Below are 21113 nucleotides of genomic sequence, written 5' to 3'. Positions count from 1 at the left end.
CTGACTATTTCCAAAATAATAAATATGTATTGAACACATATTATGTGCAAAGTACAGTAGACTTACGTGTTGGTCATAATTATCTTATGAAAAATAAACAAGCTCAAATGAAGGTGTAATGGGTTTTTGATAAGCTTCCCATATTCCCAAATTGAGAGTTTAAAATTATCAATACAATATACTAGTACATTCAACAAAACAAAATATTTGGGAAACAATTTGTTTTCTTGTGAATCATTTTGTTAACTTATAAGCAATACAATGCAATAAACATTAATTAAGAACCTAATATGAACAAGATAACTATCACCATGACCTATAAGAGAGATGTTTTTGAAATCTGGAAGATCAAAATTCAAGTTCATCCCCTGACACATACTAGCTGTGTATCTATAGATAAGTCACTTTGCTTTTAGCACCCCAAACTCTGGAATTACAAATCATAGAAGAGTTACCCAAAGCAATGGAATCACAATTACAAATCAAGTCAACAAGAATTTATTGAGTACCTGCTATGTGCTAGACATGATACTAAGCAGTGAACAAATACAAAGAAAGGCACAAAACAGTTCCTGTTCTCATTATTTAATGATTTTTTTTGTTTGTTTTTAATGAATCAAGATTCTTAACCAAGCTCATAATTCTATTCAGTAAAAGTTTGTGTAATATACTGAACACTGGCTTGGATAACAAAAAACATTCTCAAAAAAGCACTAATATAAAGGTAGGTCTTCCATCATGTTGTGAATATACATATTAATACAAATTTGATGTGCTTATAATTTGCTAACATTGAATTTATACTATTTTTACAAATTATATATATATATCACATATATGTATATATGTATTAAATGTATATTTAAAGCTATCATCTGAATTACCTTTTAGTTTACCTTTTACTCGACCTAAAATTCTATCATAGAGAAAATGTGTTTAACACACATAGCCATGTAATGAAAGATCAGCAATCTAAAATGGGCCAGCCTCAAGCTGTATGTGACATATACTCTAGCAGAGTCAGTTACATAACTTCTTTTTTTGGGGAGGAGAAGTACTATTAAATTGGGCATATTTTCTTGCTCTGATGTCATCTCTGAGATAAACCTGCAACTATTATTAATAATAGAATATTACTATGCTGTAAGAAATGATGAGCAGGTTGATGCTAGGGGAAAAAAAACATAGAAAGAATTGCATGAAATAATGAAAAGTTAAATGAGCAGAACCAAGAAAATGTTGTATACAGAAATAGCAATACTATTTAAATAATGACTGTGAATGATTAAGTTATTTTGGAAATTGTAAATACTCAAATTTGCTACAAAGGACCTATGAAGGAAGATGCTATCCACATCCTGAGAAAGAACTGATTATAAAAGTATGCATAGTATTCTGTTATATTATGTGTGTGTGTCTCTGTGTTTCTGTGTATCTGTGGGTCTGTGTGTTATGCTGGCCTCTGGTACATAGTGGGGAGAGAGGGTAGGAGATAGTTCAGAACTCAAAATATAACGAAAAATAAAAATTATATTTTAAAAAGTATTACACTACCTCTCCAATAGAGTCAAGAAAATTAAGGGTTTAGCAAAGGGACTATCATTTGCTGCAAATGACTAACTTTTTCATGATAATCTTATAAAAATGCTTCCTTCTTAAAGATTAGGAAATTTATCAATCAAATATTTAGAGAACATACCATTCATTCCTTTGAGTTCAACATATTACCTGCCATTATTTCTAAAATAAAATGATTTTCATCAAGAGAGATCATTATTCTAAGTTCATATAAACAAAGCAATGTGAGATTTTGTCTAGGCATTATGGTACCATCAGAATATAACCTGATAGCAATACATAAATTATAGAAACATGCAAACATAATGATACTATCAGCTTAGTGTGTCTAGGAGGAATTTAGTAATCCATCTTTAATTAATAATATAACACATGAGATTAACTTGCAATATCCCAAATGCTAAAGATAATTACCTAGACAGACTGACTTTCTCAGGGTTATAAAGTCATGTACCAACCTCATGGGGTCCTCCCTTTTTACTTAGTAATTGTGAGTTCCATGTCTTTCATATGTTCTTCCACTGTTTCATATTTACCATTCCTGATGTCTATAATATCCCATAATTTTGTCTATACCCTCTTCCTATCTCTTGCCAGGGTTATACAGTCAAAAAAAAAGAGTAAAACTAATTAGTAAATGTATGTGATTACTTCTACATTTGAACAATTGTCTTTATTCCTATTAAACTTATAATTTTGCATAAAAACAGAACCCATTACCAAACTAATTAAAGTACATTTTTAACATTTGAGATTTGTATGGAGAAAGGTTCCTAAAGTACTGATATGGATTAGGATGAAAAACAAGTTTTATTGGGTTGAAAGAACTCTTGTTTGGTTTGAAGGCTTGTTCCATGTGCATCTCTTAGATTGAATTTTCTAATCCCTGCTTTTCTTGTAGTCTCATTTTCCTTGTTTTTTATGATACTTTTCTCTCTGAGTTCTTCTCATCTCTGATGGATTGTGACTTCCCATCCTTCATGTCCTACCACCCCTATGTTCAACTAGAGTTCCTAGATCTTCTTCTTTTATCTTCCTTGGTAATCTCAGAAGCTCCTAATGGTTCAGTTATCATATTTATGCATATTCTTATACACATCAGGTCCCAGTCTCTCTTATGCCTTCCAGTCCCACATCACCAAGTTTCTTTGGATTCTAGCTGTATTTCCTTATGATATTTCAAACTCAATGTGTCAAAAATGGATTTTATTACCTCTTCTCCCCTCAAAAACAAAACAAAACAAAACAAAACAAAAAACAAACAAACTTAATCTACTCTCATTACATCCCTATTTCTTTTGAGGACACCATAATCTTTTCTCTCACCTAGGTTCATGTTGACTTTATATCTCCAGCATCTAATGTATTATCCTGCACTAAGTAAGCATTTAATAATTGCTATCAAATAGGATTGGATTAAATAATATATAATCAATCAACCAATGAGCAAATATTTATTGAACAGCTATCATAAGCCAAGGTTAGATAACTTGATGACATTTGTTTGGTTTTTTAAACTTTCTAGATGGTCATTAAAACTATAAACTTGGGGCACCTAGATGGCACAGTGGATAGAACACTAGCCCTGAAGTCAGGAGGACCTGACTTCAAATCTGATCTCAGACGCTTAACATTTCCTAGTTGTGTGACTCTGGGCAAGTCACTTAACCTCAATTGCCTCAGGGAAAAAAAAAAAAAACTATAAGCCTCGTTTCCCAAAATCCACCAATAAGCAGGAAATGTTTCTACAGTAAGTTAGATTTAAATTCAAGGTGAGAAGGCCTGGACATCTTGACAAGGCTAGAGTGAATCTCAGGTTTTAATCACCCTACCTGAGTTGGGGATATCATTTTACTAAATTTTTCTCTAACTCTTGAGACCAACCTTATTTAGATAATATTATTTATTCTAAAGACAGTCCAGGAATGAGCAGAAACACTTCTTAATCTAATTGTTAGGTATTCCAAAAATGTGGTGTTACATGAAATTAATACAAATCAAAGCACCTCTTATCTTATGATGAATATGATTGTTTTACTCACCGATCAGGAAGCCACATGTTGAGCAAATGGCCTCAGATCCATTGGTTTGATGCATTTGCCTCTCTGTGTGTTTATATAACTGACAAGAAGCAAAGCTACTAATAGGGCATGAAAATGTATCCCTTGATGAATGACACATGTAAACTAAGAAGGTGTTCTGCCTCACTCAGACCATGTGGCAAAAGGCTTGTGAATAGAAATAGATAGTTGGTGGGTTCTTTGTCCTTTGCTCTGCCTGTTACTGTAAGATATAGCTCCAGATACTTAGCAAGTAACAATTCTCTCAAATTCCCCTTCTAAAAGAATTCAAATACATAACTGAAACATGTCTGCTTCACAGGGGTGTTGCAAAACATAAACTATTCTAACATTTGTTGGTTATATAAATGTCATGAAAAAATTACCATAGGTCAGCCATGTAACAGTTAACATAACTTGGAAACAGAACTAGGGTTGATTCCATTCTATCCTTCTCTAGCTGAACAAGATCTCTGAAAAATATATGTTATTAATCATCAGGAAAATTGAGTGACATAAATCTAGAATATCAGATCTATATATTTGGTCCCAACCTCTTCCATAAGCTTCCATTCCACATTATCATCTTCCCCTTGGACATTTCTAATTTGATATTCTTGTTGTTGTTGTTGTTCAGTTGTGTCCTACTCTTGATAACCCCATTTGGGGGCTTTCTTTTTAAAATTATTTTTATTACAAATTTTTATTTTCACAATATATGCATGGATATCATTTCAACATTGATCCTTGCAAAACTTTGTGTTCCAAATTTTTCCCTCAGCCCCTCCCCTAGATGGCAAGTAATCCAATATGTTAAATATCTTAAAATATATAAATATTTTAAATCCAATATGTGTTCATATTTATACAATTATCATGCTGCACAAGAAAAATAAGATCAAAAAGAAAAAATGAGAAAGAAAACGCAAGCAGACAACAAAAAGAGTGAAAATTCTATGTTATGATCCACACTCATTTCCCACAGTTCTCTCTCTAGGTGTAAATGGCTCTCTTCATCACAAGATCATTGGATCTGGCCTCAATCATCTCATTGTTGAAAAAAAGCCATGTGGGGGCTTTTTTCCACAAGGATAGTGAAGTGGTTTGCCATTTCCTTCTTCAGCTCATTATATAAATGAGGAACTGAGGCAAACATAACTGACTTAGCCATAACTAGACTTAGCTAGTAAGTGCCTGAGACCACTTACTCACAGCACTTTCCTCTGTTTTCCAGGCCAGAGCTCTAGCCACTGCACCACCTAGGAATCCCGTATGAATAGCCTTCTGATATTTCAAACTCAATGTGTTCAAAATGCCACTCTCCCTTGCAAAACAAAACAAAACAAAAAACAAAAACAAACAAACAAAAAAAAACCCTAATCCACTCTACACACATCCCTACTTCTTTTGAGGACATGATAATCCTTTCCCTCACTTAGGATAACATTGACTTTACATCTCAAGGGTCTAATGTATTGTTTACTACCAGAAAAATAACTGAGAGTGCATCCTCCTAGGTATGTGTTCTTCAAGTACATGCACTAGCACTATAAAAATGCTCCAAGGGTATAGGATATAAATATGTCAGAAAAACATATGGAAAACAATGAATTGCCTTTTGCTTAGAATAAAGGACTTCAGTACTCCAAGAAATGATGATTTCATTTTGTGAATTCCTTTCACTAAAGCAGATTGAAACCTCTATACTACTAAGCTGATCATCTTGGAGAACTTCCTTGGCAGGAATAATCCTCACCCAGTGCCAACCTATTGACAAGTCTTTACAAATGTATTTGGACCCTGAATGACAGAGATATTGTCAGTCACCAAGTTTAACCATGAATACTTTTAAGTATTTGTGACTGTTGTAATTCTCAGCCACCTTTATGCCATAATGAGATATCTGGATAGAACTTTAATGGAAGAATAGGAACACAGTAACATAATTTAAATGAAAATTGGTGCAACAATTATTTTTACAGGGGAGGGGGGGCGGGGGGGAGAAGAATTATCAACAAAGTTGTACCTTGTCATGTTTCTTTTGCAATGTATCAAGCTATGTGATGGCCCCAAATAATATCAAAGTCCTGGGGTGGGTGGGGGGGAGGAGAAGCACCTTCATTTAAATTAAGCAACTTAATCAATAAAGGCATTAATTAACTTCAGCAGTTTCCTATTGAAAAGGCAAGATACTAAAACTAAGCTTATTCAACTTTTTTGTCCTGATGGCCAAACTCAAGAGTATGGAGGCAAGCAGAAGGTAAATCTTATAACTTTCTACTTCATAATTTCCTTTAATAAATTAGGAACAGAAAAAGGCTGGGATGTAGTTTATATTTAACAATACACCGTTCCTATTTGAAAGATACTTTATAACTGTTTTTATTCATCTTTCCTAGGAGGTAGGTTAGTATCATTTAGAGATTAAGAAAATGACACAGAAAGGTTAAATCACATAGTGAGTTAGTAACAGAGTCAGGATTAGAAGGCTGGGCCCCTGACGTGCTGATCAATTACTTAACCCACCCACTGAGCATTATTGCTAGTTGACTCTTTCCAGTTGGACAGAAGTTCCATGGAGAAATATTTCTGTTCTTCTATTTTCTGCATATGTACAACATCTTGAAGAGAGTGACACAGTCAAAAAAAATGTACTAGACCAGATTCTTAGATCCCCCAGTTTGGTGTAAAGAATCACTACCTCCATCAAATGGGAAGAATGTTTCTGTCTAAAGAAATCCCAGTAAAAAGGAGGGGAATTAAATTAGAAATAGTACCATAGAGAATATCAGCTGCCCTAGAAAAGATTCATTCCCCCTTAAGACAGCTAATTCAGAAAGCTGACTTCCTGCTAGAGAGTTTGGCAAGGTATCACCTGAGTGTTAGTTGGGAACAGTACAGATATCTTTCCAACAAAATAAGCCCCATCTTCCCGTCATGAACTTAACTTAAATAGCTAAGTAGCTAAAGTGAATCTAAATATGCCCAATGCCCAAAAGGTCAATTTTCACAGGACATTAGACAATTAAGATTAGATTACTAGTATTTAGGGCTCTTTAAAAAAATAGCAATCAATTAGAATAAAGAAAACATATTGCTACTGGTTCAGGGATTGGATGTGGTGAAACAATTCTTCAGGAAAAATTGCTACAATTTACTAAGTAATTATAAACTTGTTGATAAGCAGACAATCATAACACTTTTGAAATTTACTGAGAACTGTATATCTAGATCATATTCTGATACAGAAAACTAAACTTCATGATACTTGAAAAACTAATATTTAATAATGAGTAGGTCATCATGCAATGATTTTAATTATTTTGTTATACAGATTTTCTTATTCTATAATTGAATTTGCCCTAACAGAATTTTATCTATGGCAGTAAAAGAGAAAATAAATCAGTTTTTATTTAAAGTTTTTCAAGCATTTACCAGAAATATCACATTACTTCAAGAAAGATAATGACTAAAAGAAAATTATATTTGATTTTCAAACTTGCATAATGAGAGTCTTCTTTAAAACAGTTTACTGTTAAACAAAAAGATCCCAACCTATTTGTCAGGACAGGAACATGTTCCAATCATTGAAGGTCATCTTCATTTGAAAAAGATAACAGGTTCCTCTGAGAAAGCAAACCAGATAGAACTTTGATGTGAACATTAATGTAAATTTGTACTGGAATGTGGCATTTAAAAAGTGTTCATTGTCTAAAGAAAAATTTTAAAGTAACAAAGTAGGTTAGATTAAGTTGATCTTTACTGGACTTTGTAAAAATAAGTGAAAAATGTTTTAAAAGTCCATTCTTTTACATATTTTTAATTTGGAATCATGAGGAAATTTTTTTCAAAATTAAAATGTCAGATATTCTTACGATAAGGTAGTAGTCAGTTAGAAATCATTTTCCTTTAAAATAAATAGAAAGTATTCCTGAAGATATAATAAAACTATTCTCTATTTTACACCTCTCGTCCAATAACTAAATATAACCACCTCAAAGTTCACAGAAGAATTCAGACACTTATATAAATGTGGTGAATTAACATAGCAGCTGAAAGTTCTTGACACTGAAAATCATGAAGTAAACAAGGCAAGTATTTGGTTGAAATAAAAAAAGACAATGATTCAAGGTATTATTTAATTTTCTCTGTGTAATTTAAGATGATTGTTGATGTGTGAATGTTGTTGTTTTAATCTGAAGTCCTGCCTAAATGGACCCGTTATAGGATTGTTGTTTTTTTAAGGGGAAAGAAAACTTCTGAAACTTTCCTTGATAGTTACAGATGGTTTAATCTTTGGAATCTATTATATGTTCATTTTCCCTTCAGCATTAATTATACATAATGACTTCCACTTACCCTGAATATATTTTGGAAGAAAACTTAGGTTTGTTTACATTTTCTGATGATTTTATTAAAAGAATGACATTCACTTTGTTAAATCATTATTACCTAATGTGATTGTTTTAAAGTATCTTTCTGGCTATCCTAAAATAAAAGAGCTAGTGTGAATAAACTTATATAAATTCCCCCAATGTACCTTAATTACTCAAATTCTGGAAACAATTAGGTTATCTTCCTTTGAAGTAAGACAGACAAGCTGTCTTCGGACCATAGAGCGCTCATCATTTTTTTTTTTGTGCCTTACTGTTTCTTTTTTGTTATTTTAGATTACTTGGGGGAAAAGGTAACTCAGTGGAATACACATTACTGTTTGCAAGATTAAAAGTTGAATCCTCTAGTTCATAAATGGCCTCTGCAATAACATTTAATAAAGCACAGAAAGAAATATTGAAGGATCTGAAGATTATAATTTATGTGCTTATGGAAATCATGGAAACAGATACTCTAGTTCAAAGATAAAGTAGTGCTTGAATGCCACTGATATTGTAAAAGATTGAAGAGGATTGTTCTCACTTTTCAGCCTTATAATCTCATCCCTCACACAAACCACCAAATTGCATGAGCCTATTCTTCTCTCTCTTCCTCCCCCTCCTTCCTTCCCCCTCTACTCTCTGTGTGTCTGTCTCTGTCTCTCTCTCCCCCCTTTCCCTCCTCCTTTTCTCTGTCCGTTCCTCTGTCTTTCCCTCCCTCCCTCCTCCCTCTCCTATTCTGTCTCTCCCCTCTCTCCTTTTTTCATCACGGTCACTGTCAGGTGCTTTTCCTGACCATATATGGATCAAAGGAAGCCTTGAATATAAGTGGTTATTGTGAGACTGAAACACTATATCTCTGAACATAAAAAAGAAAATGGGAAGAGGATGCTGACTTCATTTTGGCATTCTCTGAATCTGTTGGTATTATCGCAGAGAGCAGGTGGGGGCCGATAAGCTCTCACAGGGTGCCTCATTAAAGGCTAACACAGTGACTATTATTGGATCAGATCACATCAGGTGGAGAGGAGCTGAGCTAGCTGAGCCTATGCTGACACCTGAGGCAGCCTACTCTGTTCTGACCTTGGCAGTCAACTACCAAGGTCACTCTTAATTCCTTTATCTGGCTAGAGAAATGCTTGGAGGTTTCATGAGTGGTTGGTCAAAGGAAGCTCTGGGCAGCCTGAGAAGTCATAGTAGTTTCTTTTCAAATAAATCGGCCCAGGTGATGGGAGATGAAGAGGGGGGAAAAACAACAACTTTTGTCCCCATCTTAGAGTATTTCAAAAAGACTTTAACATTTCTGTACTTACCCCCTTCAGGAACTCATAATTAAAAGTGGTGATTTAGAGTAATCTCACTTTGGGGACATGAATTTCTTAAGCAGCTTGCTAGCAAACAGCCCACTTTGGGAATGAGCTTCATAGTTTTCCCCAGCCCCATCTATCAACAAACAAGGAATTCAGGCACGACACTTTAATAGTTTATCTGTGGATGTTCTCTGCTTCTGTCATAAGGGGGTGGAGGGAGAAGTAGAGCAAGGAAGAGAGAAGGATTCACCCCATTGCTGTGGTGGAAATTCATATTCAGTATGCTTTCTTCCCTCACCTGAAATAAATTTCGTAGGCCTACCCACACATACCCAGAACCACTTATTTATTTGCATGTCATGTTTATAATATTGTGAAAAGCAAGACAGATCTTTGTGAAGAGAAGATGAGTCTTACCCTTCAAGATCACTCTCTTAAATAAAAAAGAATTGACCAGCTGTGCACCTAAGAATTTATCTTGAGTTTGTGGTCATTATCTCTATTATATAGCCCTGGCAATAAATAAATCGGGGTAGTTACTACCCACCAATAAAACTGTAGTGTATGGGACACCTCACTATTACTTTCTTAATAATCTGCCGTTTCTTTCACTTTAAATCTTCCCAGTCTTGTCTTCCCGCTTGTCTACAAGGATCTATCTTCACCCCTTGAGGTACACAGCGTTCTGCTCATTTTTCTACTTGGTGAACACAATAAGTTTTCCTGTCTAGACTTTCCGTTTTTTCCTCCTATTTCTCCATTGCCTGATCCAGTTCAAGACAAAGGGTCGGCCTCCATCAAGTGGTTTCTTGGTTTAACCCCTTTGTGGTTCGACACTAATTAAGGCAGACTCTGGGCCAGGAGCCCACGGCCAGATTAAAGAGGGAAAAGGTGAAGGGGGTGGGAAAGGATTTCAAATTGCAAAATCCAGTTGGCTAAATCCAGGTAAGGATGAGCTGTGCTCTCCCTGCTTGTCTCATTTCCACCTTGAAATAAGGATTTATTTTATTTTATTTTATTTTTTTGCGGGCACATTGGAAGATGGATGCAGGAAGGATGAGAAAAGAACTCCGAAATGTACTTTCATTTCTTTATCTAAATTATTTATCAGATCCAATTGGAGACAATGAGGAACCCCTTCTCCCATGAAGCTTTGGCTTGCCCCGATCCCCCTCCCCATTTTCCCTTTAGTCGTTCGCTTATGCCGATATTCATATAATGAATATTTCAAAAATACCTACCTCTAAAGTCCTCTCTCTCTCTCTCTCTCTCTCTCTCTCTCTCTCTCTCTCTCTCTCTCTCTCTCTCTCTCTCTCTCTCTCTCTCTCTCTCTCTCTCTCTCTCTCTCTCTCTCTCTCTCTCTCCCCCTCCCCCCTCTCTCTTTCCCTCCCCCTCTCTCTTTTCTCCCCCCTCTTTTCCTTATCCCTCTTCTCCTCCCTCCTCCCTTTCTTCATATCCCCTTCTCTCTTTTCTACCTCTCTACTCTCTTCCCCACTTCCTCAAAGGGTGCCTAGCTAGATAGGAGATCCGGAAGCGTTCCAGAGGAGACGGTATGCCGTTCATGCGCGGGATTTACCACCACCACCCCCCGCCCTAGAAAACTGCTCAATGGCCAGGAACAGAAAGTCCGTCTCCTTAAACTGAGGGGATGGAAGACTTACTATTCAGCTCGCCTTTCTTCCCCTTGGGTTTCAAAGTGGGCGATAAACTAGGACGGACCGTTTCTCCCAGAGCCGAAATGCCAAGAGAGGCTAGATATATCCTCTTTCCCCCAGTTCTCCAACCTCTACTTCTACCCAGCGCTCCAGAATCACAATCTAGCAAGCACCATTGGCCGATACCTTCCTGCGCTTCGGCCGCCCTATATGCATCCCAGTATGGAAGAGGGTGGAAGCCAATATCCCATTCTATCCCACTTTTTTACTAAGCCACCTTCCCTGACACTATACACTTCGTTTCACGCATTCTCAAAATGACCACACACACACAAGAAAAAGACAGTAAATACAAGAGGTTTGATGACTTCCTTATTTAAGGAGCAAGAGTTGGGGGGCGGAGAGGGCAGCTGGGGAAAGAGGGTGCCTAAGGAGCCAAAGGAGGAGCAGACAAGTTAGCCCCAGGGGGAAAAAAATAGACCTGCGACTTTTGTCTTAAGTCTGCTTTTGTCACCAAATTGACTTCACAAGAAGCCCCCACCGGTCCTGTTTTTGTTTTTGAGTTAAGACCACATTGCTAGATCACAGACTTAACACTGAAACCAAACTCCTGAGAGCTCCGGAGAGGTGCCTAGGGATGAGGAAAGAGGGTGATGAACTCCTCACCTTTCTTTAAGTCTCTAATAGCCCGTCCTTTTAAATCCCCGCTGCTATGCGTATGTTTGGCTGGTAATTGCGTTTTGCAGGGATGATCTCTTGTGACTCTAAAACAACCGACTGGGAAAATATTCACATTTGGGGCAGAAAACAGTTTTTAAATTTATATCTTTGACATTTGAAAGAGCAGGATTAATTTGTCCTGCCAGTATTAGTATTGGGGGGGGCAGAGTTTCAGAAACCTCGAGGTGAGGATTTGGGGGACAAGGAAAGAAAGCTAGGCTTGATATTTCTTATTTCAGGTCTGTAATCAGTCACTGAAATAGGAGGCAGCAAAATTGTAAAGATTCGATAGATTAAAATGCAAATGAAAGGTAGAAAAAGAAACATTAACATGGCAATCAAAGATTTAATAACCATAAATCAAGTTTTTTTGTTGCAGCTGCACTTTGTGTGTGTGTTTATGTTTTAATCATGTTCGTTCCATAAATAAATAATTTCTGAAACGAGACTAATTCTTCATTATTTTAACCGTGGGCTGTAACACTAAATATTAAAAATAGAAAAAATGCATGATGCCAAATATCCGACAGTATTAGAGAAAGGCTGAGTTGATTGGTTAAAATGTGGAATGGGTGGTGGTAGATGAGTAGGATTCATTCGTATGTATACTGCCTGACAAACAGGTTTTCATAATCAAATTTCTACTGATAAAGTCCAAAGTTTCATTTCCCTTTTAGTGTTTTAGGTTAAAAACTAGTTAGGATGTAGATTAAATATAAGCTTGTCTATGCTTTCCACTGTATATTCACTGCTGCTTGAGCATTTCATGAAAAAAAAAGTAATGCAAAACCCCTAATATCTTCCAAATGACAAAATTAAAAAAAAAAACACACTTAGAAATATGCTTTTTAAGTATTTGTACAATTAAGTGGATTTTAAGCAGTTAGAATTCTCTTGATTCTTTAATGGAAGCTATATTCTAGAGGAGGCTATTCTGTCTTTATGCAACATTCCATTTCACATTTATATCTCACTAGATCTAAAATTCATTGAAGATGCTTGTTAATTTCTTCATTCTTGACAATTTTGGAGTTCTGGATGTTTGTGTTGATACATTTTAAATTTTCTTTCAGTAATAATATAATTTAGGAATTTTTGCCATAACTTTACAATTCATATCCGCAATTATTTGTTTCCTTTTTAGAATGAAAGATTGGTGTTGATAGCCTTTTTAATTAAACAATGCTTGATATTAAAAATAAAAATCTTTGCTCGAATTGACTTTTCTCAGGGCGTGTTAGCCTTGTACTTCCTGTTTTGCTGCAAGGAGTGGAGTATGATAGGTTCACTTTCTCCAGCTTCACTCAGTTAAAGAAGAAAAAAAAAAAAAAAAAAGATACCAAATACGGAAGACAAGTTGTATATCCAAACCTTTTGGATAAGCTTAGCATCATGTGTTTTTGTCCGACTCCCTCTCCACTCTCAAGTCCGAGCTTGACAAATCACGTTTGCCCTGTCAATGGCACATCAGTAGCATATTTAGTTTAAAATTTCGCTTGGACTTTCCTTTGCTTCTTTTGAATTTTTATTGTAGTTTACTGCGACAAGATAACTTGATTTCCATGGGATTAAGCCAACTCAGTGTCACTGGGTGATTACCATTTAACTAAATACTCACCAAAGTTGTCAAATGGCTTCGTTTTATTTGGTGGAGTTTGTGGCTTATTTTCAGATGCAATACAGTTAAAAAGATTTTTCCCCCGTGGTGAGAACCAGAAGCACACAAAAATCAGTTATCTAAAACGAAGAGTTCTAATTCGATTCTACAAAAAGGGAAGGCATTTGAGAGATTCGTGAGGAAAAATTCTAGTTTTCAGCTCTTATTAATTAAACTGGACTGGATGAAAGAAAAAGTGGTTCTATTCTGATCTTTTAGGGATGACGCGGTTAAACGCTTCCAGATACGTTCTTTTCCCTTTTCTCCCCTAAATTGTTTCCTTCATTAGAAAAGTTGGAGCCCTGATTCAGCACCCCAATTCCTTATATGTTTATGCAGTTACAGTACAAAATTCTATGCTTCTGAAAATCATCCAACCACTCCCCAAGGGGGGGAAATACTTTCCTCATTCAATTGTTGCAGCTCATTTCGTTGAAATGCAAGACAGGTACTTGATTTAGCATTTAAGCAAAAGGTTACACAAACTGCATTTTAGAAAGTGTTGGGATGTCCGACAGGGTCAGAACCAGATCAGATCATTTTTTGAATGCAGTCCTAAAGATAATGAGTACTTGTTGTATTAAAGGGGACAAACAGTACTTTGGCTTCCTCTGACCCCAGAATGCACGGCTCGGTTTCATTGATCATCCCCCTTTATGAGATAATGCAATTACAAACATCAATAAGGAGCTGCAAGGGGAATCATTATGTGGTGACAGTGATAAATGACGGTGCAGAAATAGCATGCTTTTTTTCTAACAATCCAGGAGCCCAGGGGCTTTGGGGGCTGAACACAGTCGCCAAGGAAACAGATGACATCCAAAACGGCACCAAAGGAAAAAAATGAACAGTCTTTCTTTGCCTTTCACTCTTTTCCTTCTTCCAAAGAGTTAGTTTTGGCTCTAGTAGCAGCTGCCACACAGGCATTTAGTTATTTCAGACATTAAAGGCTAGAGAAGGGGGCTTTAGCCCACCCCCACAAGCTTTCCACCAAATAATACAAAGTCTGTTGTTCACTGTTTTTTGACTATCTGAAAATAAAGTTCCGAAAACCCAGATTAAATTAAAATATTGCTTTTATTCAATTAGAACATTGTGTTTGCTTTCCTGATAATTGGAGGGAAACTGAGTCTTCTTTATTAAGCCCAAGACAAACAAGACCTTGTGTTTCACGTTTTCAAGAATTAACTAGTTCTGGTTCCTTCGCCTCTCCTCGCTTTTCTCCTACGACCCATAGCCTTGCTCAGTGTCCAAACTGGTGCGGAGTATGTAAATTCTAGTTGGACTTTTTTTTTTCCTTTCCTTTCCTTTCCTTCTTTCCTTCCTTCCTTTCTCCCTCCCTCTATTCCTCTATCCCTCCCCTTTCAGTCTTTTAGAATCTGATCTAAACATATATAGTGCTATCCCCAAATAGAAGAGCTAGACCTTAAGAACATTTCAGCAGAGACTTCAAGGTGGCTGCTCTTACAAGAAGTAATTCCTGCTCTCGAATCCAAGAATGGGGTTGAAGAATGCGGATTGGAGGGTGATGGGCTGTCCTCCGAGGACTGTTGCACTGAGGTCAGTCCTGGCAATTCACCCACTGGAGTATCTGAGTTTATTTTATAGGAAGAGGAAATGGGATGCGATCTGGAGTAAATAGCTTACTGGCACCACTCTAGAATCTCGCCGAAGATGAGGAGGTGGTGGTGGTGGTGGCGGTGGTGTGGTGGTGGTGGTGATGGAGATGGTGGAGAGAAAAAGTTACACAAGGGAGGAAGGCAAGATGATGGAGAAAGAATGCGAAAGAGAAGAGGAAAAAGAGGGAAGTGAAAGGAGAAAAATGGAAAAGGCAATGAAGAGAAAGCAGCCACATTATCCCTAGGCTCCCTTCGAGGATTTCTAGATCTCACTGAAAATACATTGAGGAATTTCAGATAACTGAAAACTCCAGTGTAGACAAAGAAACACGTGCCCGCGCAGGTATATATACATATATTCCTTCCTGTCTGGGATTGTTTCAAACACATAAGTCCACTACGCGAATCACCCTAAAGAGTCCGAAAGGGACAGCTGAAAAGTACTTTTTTCACTGCTTGTAAAGTCGGAAAAGTCTCCAAGACATTTTCTGCCTGGAGATTAAGATCATTTCTCCCGTAATGAACTTAATGCTTTAGGGTATAGGTGAGTGTAACAGAAGTAGGAAGGGGGTAAGAATTACAGAAGAGATCGATATGAGACTAAATCCATTTTCTCCTAGGTTCTCATTCCCAAATTCTTTGGTAGTGGGCTGAACTTGAAGCACCCGAAAGATCAAGCTTGAGCCTGGAGGGCTATAGGCTGAGAAGATCCAGAGGCGGGAAGCAGAGATATTTGCAAAGGGGTGTTAATCGCCGGTTCTAGTATATGAATGTGACCTACTCCCTCCCGACCCCCACCCCAAACACATACACGTACAACCCCAAATCATAAGTTTTCCTTGCAAAGACTCCTTAAATTCCAAACACGTTGGCAAACTGGTTTCTCAGTAAGGTTTGTGTTTGTTTTTCCACTTCAGTTTCGAGTTGGGAGATAACGTTTCAGAAAGGTGGAGAGGAGTGACAGGTTCGGGGAAGGGGGGGGGTGTTACAGACTCCCACAGCTACCGCCTTCTTCCTTATGATCCACCTCCCATACCTTCGGGTTCTTTCAGTTTTTCTACTGCGTCTCCACACTAACCTTCCATTTCTAGCCTCTTGCTATCTTTTCATCTTCTTGAAACCTTAAAGTTTTCTTCGCGTATCTCACCCTCCACCAAAAACAAAAACAAAAACTTTAGACAAACTAGTTAAGGGAGAAATAGGATAAGAACAGCTGGTACCTCGTCATTCGTCAATCCCACTACTATACATTCAACACTTCACCTGCATCCAGATTGACTAGTGTTTTGTCACAACCACTAGCATCAATTAACAATCATTTATACCGACTTCAAAGGGGTGAGAACTAAAATGGGGGGGGGGATGCTAGGGAGGCATTGCTAAAGCTTATTTAGTGTTTTAATGTAATCACCTAGATAGCGATAATATACGTAATTCCATTCTGTAGGGTAAGGGAACAAGACAGCATCAGTATGGAATGAAATGCATGTGATCCGTATTCTGTGGAGAATATGATTTTGGATTTGTAACCCAAGCTACACTTTTTCGTCATCTGAAGATCAGTTATTACTCCAGAAACCCGTTCTAAGATGTTTGTATGCAAAGCAGCTGAAGCAAAATGAACACCAGGTTTTTTTTTTTTTTTTTTATCTTTTGGAGTGTCTATTCCACCATCACCCCTTTCCCACCTCTATTTATCTACCGAGCCCCAAGTACTGCACAAGCATTTTCTTTCAGGCTAGGGTGCACACTGGTCAGCGACTCCCCAGGAAGCAACAGTTCCTTGCAACCTGAATCACATAACCAGGGGTCGCCCTGTTCCCAGAGACAAAGTCAACTCCCAGCCCATTCTGAGCTTAGTCTGTTTTCTTTCACATTTCAAGGATGGGGGAGATGGGTGGGATTAGACGAAAAGGAGGTGAAAGTTGGGACATGAGACAATCTGATTGCTCTCTACATTTGGACACGGGCCTTTGCCCTTGTGATCACTAGGGAGACTGGGCCTCTGGTCAGATCCAACCAGGTCAGGTAAAACGCATATCTCCTCTGGTTTGTGCCTGGAGGTTTCAAGGTCTGCTGATTCTGCGCGTGAGCCTTTTTCTCTCCCTCTCGCTCTAGCCGGATAAAGCGGGTCCGGTTACTTCCTCTGCCCCAGGACTGGTCCTGAAACCTAGGGATGGCTGACAGCTCCGATACTCCTCTCTTCTCCCTCCCTGACCCGTCTGCCTGCGCTCCATCAGACAACCAACTCTTAGAATATTTCAGCGGATAGGGAAGCGAGGGGAGTGGTTTTGTTTCGGCTGTATTTTCTCCCCCTCTGTTCAGAAACTAATTAACTCGAATTTCCTGCGAAGGCATCTCCACTCATCCGCCCACTCCAAACTTCTATCCCTCCTTTTTCTTCCTCTCCAGGATATAGGAGCAAAGGAACTCGAAAGAGCATCAGCTGGGTTTCGCCTTCGCTCTCCAGTAAGCGAGTAGCTATCTCCCAAGAGGCGCTTCTGATCTGCATCATCCCCGCCCCATTCTCCTTACACCTCATACTCCCTTTGCATCTCAGCACCTTCCTTCTTATATCAACCTCCTTCTTCCTCAGTTCTCCCTGGGGAGGGTGTCTTTTCTCTCCCAAAAGGTAAACTTCCATTTGCTCGCCTTGCTGGAAGGAGACAGACGTCGCCTCCAGAGTAACTCCTAATATCATCCATACAGCTTTAATGCGTTTATAATTCGATAAGTGATTTCAATTTGAAATTGTTAGTAACTAATTTTATGGGTAATTTTTCCACATCAAATATTTAAGCATCAGATTAAGGGAGCCAGTTCCGACACAGGATAATAAGGAGGTTTCCCCTCCGCCCCCTTTTCTCCCTTTTCCTACCGAGTAGTTTTTCCAAATCCCCAAAAGATGGCAGTCGAATCCGAGATTCTGCTTTCCCCTAGACTCTGCTGAGGGAGAGGGAGGGGTACGAGAGAGGGAGAACTCTCCCTCGAAAGAAAGGAAGGAAAGGGAAAGCAGATAGGGAATAGGAGAGAGGGGGAGAAAGAGAGGGAGAGAGAGGGGAAGAGAGAGAGAGAGAGAGAGAGAGAGAGAGAGAGAGAGAGAGAGAGAGAGAGAGAGAGAGAGAGAGAGAGAGAGAGAGAGAGAGAGAGAGAGAGAGAGAGAGAGAGAGAGAGAGAAGACAATGTCGAATATACTTTTAAAAGCAATTCTTACAGAGATTTCTAATAGCAAGTCTGCCTGCCTGAGTTTCCTGGAAATGATCTAGGGAGTGAAGGGGAAGAAGAGGACTGACTAACCTCAAGGAGAGGGGTGGGGTAGCGATAGAAACAAAATGAAAACACAACCAAATCCTGTACTCTTAATAGAAGAATGGGGAAAGAGGGAGAGAGAAAGGGAGGACGATCAATTTCACACACGCGCGCACACACACACACACACACACACACACACACACACACACACCACCCAAACCTCTAAACAACTTGTCTGCTTGTGGACAGCATCCTGCAGTTTCCTGGGGGTGGGGTGGGAGGTGGGGGTGGTGAGGATAGTAAGTTGGAGTTGGGGGATGGGAGTAAGCTTAGGAGGCCTGAACTGGGGATGGGGGGGGTGGTGGTGCAAGGAAGGCAGATCCAAGGAGCGGATGAATTGCAGACTAGTTGCCAAAACTTTTTTTTCTCCTGCTGCTGCTGCTGCTGCCGCCGCCGCCGCTGCCTTTGCTTTGAATGTGGGTAGCTAGGAAACAGCAAGCCGTCTGAGAAGACGGAATTTCCAACGTGTAAAATGTTCTTAACGGAACCATTGAGCGAGTGCAATAAGGCGTGAGGGGGAACTAATCTTCCCATTTAAATGTTTGTGGCAATTTTATCTAAATGAATTTTAATGCTAAACGAGGGTAATTCCCCATTTGTAGCGCGTTTACTTCTCTTTCCTGTGCTTCTAAAGCAGTCTAACATCATGCAATGAACAATAACAATAAAAATACTGTCAAGGCATATTATTCATTTTGAATGTGTTATAATTACAGCTGATTAAATATCTTGGGATATAATAGTGTTCTTAATTTGAAATTTTTTAAAAAGTCATATTAGAAAGCAGGTTCAGACAACTCTACTCCCCCCTTCTCCCCCACCCCTACCCCTCAGCAGGTAGAAATGCGTGTGCCCTTATTTGAAGGAGGGCGGTTTGTTTTTGTCTTTTAAGAAACATCAAAAACACACTCTCAGCGCTTCTATTATTTCCCTCACTTGGATAAGAGTCCTCAATAATCTCAGCTGGACCTGAAATTTACAAGAGGAAAAGCTAAAACAGTATTTAAAAAAGAGAGAGCGAGAGAAGGGGATTACTTACTAAGGAGGGAGGTAGGGCAAGAGATGCTAGGGGCACCCACACACGCATACACACATCAGGCATACAGAGAAAGAAACACAGAAAGGACGGCAGTTTTGTTTTACTCTTCTAATTCGCTATATTCTAATCTACTTGACTCAACAGTCCTCATCTACCATTTCTAACCTCTGCTTTTTTCTCCTCCTCCTCCTCCCCACCCCTTCAGAGTCGCTACCCCACCACTCCCTTCTCTTTCTCCGTTTCTCTCTCACACTTAAAAACTCACCAAAAACAGAATAGTAAAAGTGTTCAGAATAAAACCTAATAAACAACATGGTATGTGATTTTGTGGTGTGTGGTGTGTGTGTGTGTGTGTGATTGGGGTAACTGGATGGTTAATTTATAAACATTTATTATTTAATGGAAAAGTAAATAAATGGCTGTTAACTGCTAGTAACCACCTATCAGGAGGGAATTATTTCACTAATATGGACTATTTATATAGACTTAGAACTGCATTTCCTTCAAAAAGGAAATTAAGAGAATCCCAGTGGGGGAGGGGAGACGGTGAGTGTTTAAAGTTGATTCATTTTATTTCCTAAAGATCCATGTGTTTAGAAACAGGCCCCAATAAACAAAAGGTGAGAGTGTGCACAGCTGCACCAGCAGGTAAGTCAGTCAATCAAATATCACCTAGTAAACCCAACCAACAACTGGCTTCTCTTTTCAAATAGAAAATAGAATTGTTTAGGGCGGGTTTATGGGGTGACATAGACTTGAATGGCAGACTTCTGAGTTTTAGCTGTTCTGTTCTGACCTCATGTTTTGTTTACAAAGCAATCACTGCTAAAAGGTTTATTTTTTATGAATCTACCCTAATTAAAATATTTGTATATTTTCCTTAGCTTTGGAAGCACAGTTTATGCCTGTAATTTTATTTAAATAAAATTATAAGGTATTCCTGCTTAAACATGTTATTTTGTATTATTTAGCTGGCTGCAATGCAGAAAGTACAGCTGTGCTGGAAAATTGGTTAATAACCAGTTTTCATCCAATGAGAACACAGAACATATTTATGAGAATTAGATTTTAAAGTCTATCATCTTCAATTCCCATAGTTAATTTTCTAGTTAATGTATACTACTCATCTTAGGTAACATCGTTACTAATAGACTAAACTCTGTACTTAGATTCTCCATTATGTGGTGGAATAATTTAGCTAGTATTAGATGAGTAATTCTGTTTGATGTAATATGAGAGTCTTTCTGGTATCTTGCAGTTTAGTGCCCTTAGGTGTTAAATTTGCTATTAGGATCTAAGTACTAAAAAAAAATCAAGTATTATTAAACAATTGGTTTTGTGGTTAAATTTTTAAAATAAATCTTATAAATAAATGCATCCCTTGGAGCTAATGATTATTAATTTTATGATTACTGTATTCATTTATTGTTATAGAATCATTACAAATTTGGGGGGCAGTAAACAAATTTTTCAAGCAGTAGAGTCAGCATGACAAAAAATAATTTGTTTTTATTTTAGATTCAGATTTCATTACTGCACTCAAACTACTACAACTGGGCTTTGAGTTATTATACAATCCAAACTGTTTCAATCAGAAACTCTAAGACTCAGTGTGCAATGATTATTATTAATAATTAGCTCCTTGGTTTCTTGATAGAAAAAGGCTATCAACAAGCATTTGTTTAACCACAACAAAAAGTATAATTAGCTTATCCCACTTAGTAAATCTTGTATGCATGCCAACTCATACCAAACTGCTACTTTTACAAAAAATTGCAATAATACAGTTC

At 37.9% G+C, this 21113-nt stretch overlaps 1 long non-coding RNA gene across 1 annotated transcript in view; it reads right to left on the bottom strand.

The window, feature by feature from the left end:
• Window positions 1-18137, bottom strand: part of LOC141554793 (uncharacterized) — a 117487-nt gene extending 99350 nt beyond the window's left edge. The window contains exon 1 of the long non-coding RNA XR_012485959.1: window positions 17851-18137. This is a non-coding gene — a long non-coding RNA (uncharacterized LOC141554793). The remainder of the gene's footprint in view (window positions 1-17850) is intronic.
• Window positions 18138-21113: the final 2976 nt, after the last annotated feature.

Source organism: Sminthopsis crassicaudata, chromosome 2 (genome assembly GCF_048593235.1).
Source record: "Sminthopsis crassicaudata isolate SCR6 chromosome 2, ASM4859323v1, whole genome shotgun sequence".
NCBI lineage: Eukaryota > Metazoa > Chordata > Mammalia > Dasyuromorphia > Dasyuridae > Sminthopsis > Sminthopsis crassicaudata.
Note: the sequence above shows the minus strand (reverse complement) of the source record. Positions and strands in the feature narration are given on the sequence as shown.